The sequence below is a fragment of the Choloepus didactylus genome, chromosome 2, assembly GCF_015220235.1.
Source record: "Choloepus didactylus isolate mChoDid1 chromosome 2, mChoDid1.pri, whole genome shotgun sequence".
In the NCBI taxonomy this organism is placed as follows: Eukaryota; Metazoa; Chordata; class Mammalia; order Pilosa; family Megalonychidae; genus Choloepus; species Choloepus didactylus.
The window spans coordinates 77,305,320-77,313,192 of NC_051308.1; the positions used below are offsets into that span (position 1 = coordinate 77,305,320).

At 41.5% G+C, this 7,873-nt stretch overlaps 2 pseudogenes; both read right to left on the reverse strand.

Annotated features, from left to right (window-relative positions):
• Positions 1–1,236: 1,236 nt before the first annotated feature.
• Positions 1,237–3,317, reverse strand: LOC119512024 (annotated as a pseudogene).
• A 109-nt stretch (positions 3,318–3,426) lies between these two features.
• Positions 3,427–5,042, reverse strand: LOC119512030 (annotated as a pseudogene).
• Positions 5,043–7,873: the final 2,831 nt, after the last annotated feature.

Sequence of the window (7,873 nt, forward strand, 5' to 3'; positions counted from 1 at the left end):
GCCTGCCCTGTATGTGGGGCGTGTTTCTGGGCAGTCGGGGAGGGGGGGTGGCCCTAACAATCAAATCTCCCTGGTGATCCTAGAGTTTTAAAGCTGCTGTAATAGTCTAATCCTTCAGTTCAGTCCTGCCACAGTTTGTCTCTGCCACTGACCCACAAGTCCTTGGTATTGGCGTATGGCTCCTGAGACTTGCAAGTGGGCCCCTCTTCCAGGCTGTGCACCCCGGGTCCTCTGTTGAGGGATGACTGTGCTATGTCACAGGTGAGTGCCCCCAGGGCAGTTCTTGGCTGCTGGGCTGTGTAGGGAGGCTCCCAGTCTGCTCAAATGATGGCTGAATGGGGCTTTGTTAATTCACACTGCTCCACCTTCCCAACTCTGGGACAATCAGCTGAGGTTGCAGGGAAGGCTAATGTCCACGCCCAGTTTTGTGGTGTGTGCCTGTTATTTGAAGCACTTCCGTCACACTGGGTTGTCTGGGGCAGCTCTGGGCTATGGGGCTGGTGATGGGCAGGGGTGTTTCCTGTCCACCAGGATGGTGGCTGTGAGCGGACACCCCCCTTTTCTTGGGAAGTTGTGGTGTTTAGTGAATTTTCTCAGCCACTGGATTATTGCCTTTTGTCTCAGAGCTCTCTTAGTTCTGCTCTTGACTTGATGTGCCCAAATTGCAATTCTTTGAAGCTTTCTGTATTGGGCTTCTTAGAGTAATTGTTTTAGAAAAAGAAAAAAGGATTAAAAAAAAAAAAAAAAAAAAAGGCCCTCCTCAGAGATCTAATGGGTTATTGAAATGCTAATAGACAAAGCAACCAGGGCCATTAAGGAAAGGTCCACAGGGCAGAGAGATCAGCTTTTCTTCGGGATTTGCATATGCGCCTCAAGACCTGAGCTCCGCCCTTCCCCTTTCTGTGTTCACCAGAACTCCAGAAATCCTCTGCTTTTATTTTGGAGTTTTTCGTGTTGTTTTTTTTTTTCTATGCCTGTCTCCTCTCTGCTGGGCTGGCTGCTCTCAGATTCTCTGGTGTCTGGTCTCAGTCTATCTATGGTTGGAGTTTGGATCAGTAGAATGAGTTTCCGATAAGGGCTGCCACTGAGGTTCTCCCTTCTCCTTCCCGGAGCTGACAGCCCCTCCTCCCATGGGACTGAGCCTGGCAGGGAGGGGCGCGGGTCCCCTGGCCGCAAAAACTTACAGATTTCGCTGATCTCAGCAGTTCGACGTTTTCATGAGTGTTGTATGAAGTATGCCCAAAGACAGATTGCTCTGTGGTGTCCAGTCCACACAGTTCCTGGCTTTCTACCTACTTTCCTAGAGGAGTAACTAAAACATACAGCTCACCAGTCTGCCATCTTGCCCCCAACCTTTATGTTTGATTTATGTGCCAGAAAAATATTTCAGATCAACTGCCAGCCGGGAAAAAATCAATCATTTTGAGACATCACTTTGGTCAACTCCTGTTATTTGGAAAAGCCCATTTTAATATGCAGTTATGGGTGAAGAGAAAGTAACCAGATGAAATGGTAGTATACTCATTCCACAAGGAGGAATGCTTACATGTTTTCTAACATTTTGTCACTATTTGTTACTGAGTTTAAAAGATTAAAAGAAGTCCTTATACATATTAAGCACCACAGTGCCCTCAAAAACATATATATATTCAGGAATTTGTTGAGTGACTTTTTCAGACAGAGTACATACTTTTTTCCATTAAATTTTTTTAATGGCTTGGATATTTGTTGGGGAGAAGGTGAAACTGATCAACAGTGGCATTTAAATGCTATTCGTGCTTATTTTCAAAAGTGCTTCAAATCCTTTGATAAGGTTTTGAAAGGTTGTCTGAAATGATTAGAATTCCCTGCATTTTTTCAATAAGTTGATAAACATCTACACAGTTAGGTGGACATGGCAAATATTTTCCTTCTTTTAATTTACCCACAGGTTTTGTTACTGTCATCTGGCCATGAGTTGAGTCTATCATGTTCAGGAACAATGCCATGGGATTGTTTCACAGCAAGTAAGCAGACTCACTCCAAAAGACTCCAAAATCTGGAGGCAATGTAAAGTTTACACTGAATTAAACATTTTGGCAATATCAAAACACAGGGCTGTCTCAATCATCCTTTACTGTATAGTACTCCTTATCAGTTTCAATTACTTTGGTTAAACCCAAGTCTCTGATTTTCACTTGGTGTTCACTCTCAACAAGGACATTTCTTGCTGCTAAATCCCAGTGAACATATTGTCAAGAACCTAAATGGTCCATACTTTTACAAATCTGAAAGGCATATTTTAGCTGCTGTTTGAGGTTGATTTTGTTCTCATTCTTTGAAAGATATTCCGTAAGGCTACCTGAAGGTTGAAAGTCCACGATGAGCTTAATACAATTTCCTCCAACTTCTGTGTGGATCTTTGTACTTTATAATGTTCTCATGATAGAGGTTCTATAAGATTTCTATTTCCTTCTTTAGATCAGCTATTTCCTTCTCAGACTTCCGGGATTTGAGAGCCACCTGCTCTCCTGTATTGTCCCCTCAGGGTCATAACTGCAGTGCTCTATCTGCCCTAAGTGGCCTCTCCAATTCACAGATCCTCTTTGAGAACTAGTTTTCAAAGTGAATGGGATTCACTTCAGTTGCTGGTTTTCGTTCTGAAACAATGTCTGGATTCTGTTCTTCAAGCTTATTAAAGTCTCTCATGATGGCTTGGAAGAAGGGTCTCTGACAGGGGTCATAGTACATACAGCAGGTCATAAGGTCAGCTGGCTCCTTACAAGATGATGTTACTAGCCTTTACCATCTTTCATAAAACCTCTCTTTCTCAATCAGTGCCTAGTCTTTCAGGGGGATCTCACTGTTGTAGCAGATTTCCCAGAGATGCTTCCAAACTCCACTTGTCGGCAACCACACTCAGATTCTTGGAGTCTTCAGCACACTCCAAAGCAGTCCATGGAATTCATTCTATGCCTTCTTGCTTGAATAGCACAGTGATGGGGATGCCAGGATCACTGAGCTTGATGAATGGGCCACAATTAGTTTCAATGCCCTTGTGGTCAAGGAAGAAGTGTTTGTTGTTTTATTGTTGCTCTTTCTTTTTATTTTGTGTTTTTTTAATGGGAACATTTATACAACATAAAGTTTCCAATCCCAAGCCCTCCTAAGCATACCATTCAGTGGGATTAATCACATTCACAATATTGAGGTGCCCATTACTAAAACTCTTCCATCTTCAGGAGGAGGTTTTTAATGCACGTGCTTCCATGGACCAGGTCTTTAACCTCCAATAACTCAGGGCTCTGACTCGCTATTTGGCGAAGCTCAACTTCCATGGCTTGGTGAGGACATCACTTTTCCGGTGCATGAAGAGATTTGGGGTCCCCCCTCCATGAATTCTTCCACCATGATATTCTCCACATCTCAGATACAGATGCCATAGAGCTACAAGATGTGTTTGTGGGAGTCGTGTCTCATCATGCTGGCTGCTCCAATGAAGGCCAGAGAAATGGCCCTGTGGCTGGGGTCTAAGATGTTGAGGATCATGTTTATTCTATTCTCTTTGGAAGTTCCTTCATCATCCTTGTAATCCACCAAGGGCCCAGAGTAGATACACGTTCACGTCCCTCACCCAAGATGCTCACGTTGCACAGTATCTTTTTTTTGAGGATCCAGTTTGTTCCAGTTTGCTAATGCTGCCATTACGCAAAATGCCAGGAATGAATTGACTTTTATAAAGGGGGTTTATTTGGTTACAAATTTAGAGTCTGAAGGCCATGAAATGTCTAAATTAAGGCATCAACATGAGTATACCTTCATTGAAGAATGGCCGACGGCATCCGGAAAACCTCTGTTAGCTGGGAAGGCACATGGCTGGCATCTGCTCTGAAGTTCTGGTTTCAAAACGGCTTTTTCAAAAATGTCTCTGGGCTTGTCTCTCCTAGCTTCTTGGGAGCAAACTATGGGATAGCATCTCAAAGCATGTCAGCTATTAACTTCTCACCAAATTGTCCCTCTCAGCTGCTTTAAGCTCTTTCTGTTTGTGCACTCTTTTTAAAGGACTCCAGTAAACTAATGAAGACCCACCCTGAATGGGCAGGGCAAAATCTCCATGCAAACTTTCAATCAAGAGGTCACACCCTAATCAAAAAGATTAATAAATCTGCCCCCACAAGATTGCATTAAAGAATATGGCTTTTTCTGAGGGACACAATATATACAAACTGGCACACAGCTGAAACTCAACTGGCTCATGGGGTAGATGTGCTGCCATTCTGGGCTTTCTTGCTAGCCACCAGCATGGGAGATTCCTCAAGGCTTGGGATGGCAGCAGATTTCAGCACGAAATTTGTTGTCAGTGTGCAGGATCTGCTTCTTCAAGTCACTCAAGAAGTCTCCCAGGCTGAGGAAGCTGCACTCTGATCCATGCAGGCTCTACCAGCCCTTCTGTACCTTGACTGGAACTGTTTCTGGCCACCCAGCACCTCAGACTTTTCAAAACAGATGACGGTCATGTCAAAGTTGGTGCAGCTCCACTTCGACACATACATCCCCTCCTCACTTCCTTCTTGCCACCATTTGTTGATAGCATACTCCGTGCAAATTGGACCATGACAGCTGTCCTGTAAATTGCAGATGATCATTCGAGGAGCCACATCGGTGCAGAGGTAATGATGGGCATCTGCTGTGGGCTGGAAGTAGCTGTCTGCCGGGGACACAAAAGACAATGCCTCCTCATGGGAATAGAGCTTCAGTTACAATTTTTTGTTGTTCTGCTTGTTAATGCTGACCACAGACTCTTTTATTACAATGTGTGTGATTTTAGGAAAGTATGAAAAAATTGCTCCACTCTTCCTGGATTTTGTTTTTCTCCTCATCCTTGTGTTTATTTTCCAGTTTTTTTCTGCTTCAGTTTATTTTTTTCCTTTTCTACAGGAACATTTGGTTTCTGCCTCCCCCGGATTCCAAGATTTCCAGTCAACATCACCTTATAGCAGAGAACGTTTCCGCTGTCATTCGAATGAAATTAATTCATCATTTTCTGATGAAATCAACAACATGGACAATCAGGTCCATGTACCATACTTGAATAGTACTGCTGTAGACCATTGTAAGGTCTTTGGCTTTTAGTTAGGGATATAGAAAGCCCATTGAAGAGTTTTGAGCCAATAAGGAATTTGATCTGACACATTTTAACAGAATCACTTTGACACCTACATTAAGAAATGCTGGTGACTTGGCCCAAAGTAGTAAACAGTGGCGATGGTATGAAGGGGTTGGATTCTAGACATATTTTGAAGATAGTCAATGGAATTTCCTGACTGGGTGAATGGGTAAGCAAAAGAGAGGAGGCAAAGATGATATCAACGTCTTTGGCCATTCAAATTTGAAGGATGGGTGGAGTTATTGACTGAGTTGGAGAAGACTATGAGCTGGCTTGGAGAGGAAAATTAAGAGCTTGGTTTTGAGTAGTTAAGTCTGAGGTGTCTATTAGATCAAGTAGGCAGGTGCATATATGGTCTGGAGTTCAGAGATCTTGTCTATCACGCTTTCTTCTCCCCTTCCCTCCAGCCTCCCCAGACAAGACCTAGATCAGCCCAAGTCATTTCTTGAAATAACTTGGACTATGTAAAAGCTTAAAACTGTAACTGGAGGGAAACTGCTAGGAGTCACTTTATTTTGGCTATTTCTTTTTTTTTTTTTAATTCATTTTTATTGAGATATATTCATATACCATGCAGTCATACAAAGCATACATATATTGGCTATTTCTTTTAATCCTCACAAGTAGGCTGAGGGTTAGATACCATTATCCCTATTGTCAGGTGAGGAAACTGAGGCTTAGAGAAGTCAAGTAATTCGTACAAGTTCATGTACCCAGCAAGTAGAAGGATGCCAATTTAAAAACAACTCTTGAACTATTAAAATTCCTCACCTGGGGAAGTCCTGCTATCCTCGCAAGCCTTAGGGACTACCAATTTAATAAGTCAAGCCCTCGATCTTGGGGCTTGCCCTTATGAAACTTATTCTGCAATGGTGAAGTTAGGTCTACTTGAAATTATGTCTAAGAGTCACCCGCAAGAACTCTTTTGTGACTCAGATGTGGCCTCTCTCTTTCAGTCAACTCTGCAAACAAACTCACTACCCTCCCCCTTACGAGGGACATGACTCCCAAGGGGTGTAAATCTCCCTGGCAACGTGGGGTATGACTCCCAGAGATGAGCCTGGCCTTGGCATTGTGGGATTGAGAAAGCCTTCTTGACCAAAAGAGGGAAAATAAATGGAACAAAATAAAGTTTCAGGGGCTAAGAGATTCCAAATAGAGTCAAGAGTATTCTGGAGGTTACTCTTATGCAAGCTTTAGCTACATACTGCAAACTACCACAATATGCTAAGCCCCAACCAAAAGTATTCCTGAAAACCCTAGGGAATGTCCTGGGCTCTATCTAAGACTCTAATTTTTTCTTAGTAAGTTTATTCTTTCAGAAACTTTAGGCCTCCAGACTGATCCTATGCCAGATAAGCCTTGAAACCCAGAGGTATCAGTTTCTCCAAGAACATCAACCAGTTTCATTCCTCTACGCCATAAAGTCAACACCCCTTTCCAGCACAAAGAAGTTAAAATGGTCATTGCCCAGATATCCCTGAAGACTGAGAGAACAATCAAATGAGAAGGAGGAGGTGTAACTGAGAATTTAGGATTTAACAAATGACTGTGACTATTGACTCACTATATAGATATTTCATTTTAGTGTCTGTTGTTTTTGAATAGCCAGAAGAAAATACCTGAAATTGTTGTACTGTAAATCCAGTAGCTGTGATCTTTGATAATGATTGTATAACTATATAGCAAAAGAAAAAAAAAGTCAGTTGCCTGTGCTTGTATGGATTTAATTCTGGATGTTTTGTTCTGTTCCACTGATCTTTCTATATATATCTCTGACAATACTACACTGTCTTAGTTAACCTACCTTTATTGCAAGTCTTAAAATTGGGTAGAGTGCAATACTGTGGTCAATAAGGGAGGGGTTAGTAAGGGGTATGGGATGTTTGGAGTTTTCTTTTTATTTCTTTTTCTGGAGTAATGCAAATGTTCTAAAAATGGTCATGGTGATGAATACACAACTATATGATGATACTGTGAACCAATGGTTGTATGCTTTGTATTGATTGCATGGTGGGTGAATATATCTCAATAAATTACATTTTTTAAGAAAATTTAAAAAAAAAAAAAAAAAAAAACAGCTCTGATTCCAAGTTCTGCTCTTTAGTACCCCTCGCTGTTCAATTTCTGGATATTCTCCCTGGGGATGCAGTTATCGAAATTACTGTCCACATGGGTGGGTTGTATAGGTTACACTAGATGACTCTGAGATGTTTCCTAAATACAATTCTAGGTTTCTATAAAATTTATTTTGCTATTGGAATGACTTTTGCAATTATTCATGTTTCCTCTAAAAAAATCTCAATTAGAAGGAACCAGTTTCCAGCTCAGGAAGGGAACAGGATGTTTCAAAATGATTATGGGTTGTGAAAACCTGGCTGACACTCCCTTTAACCAGTGTATGGGCAGATCAGTAACAAAATAATGACAAAATATATATATAAATAATAGGGGGGGATAAAGGGTATGGGATGGTTTGGGTGTTCTTTTTTATTTTTTTTAATTTTTTTCTTTATTTTGGAGTAATGAAAATGCTCAAAAACTGATTGTGGTGATGAATGCACAATCACATGATGATACTGTGTGCCACTGATTGTATTCTCTGGATGGATTATATGGTGTGTGAGTATAACTCAATAGAATTGTATAAAAAATGATTATGGGTAAAAAACTGGTTCCCCTTTCCCACCCCAGCTCCAAATCAGGGGCCTTTAAATGACTTTTTAA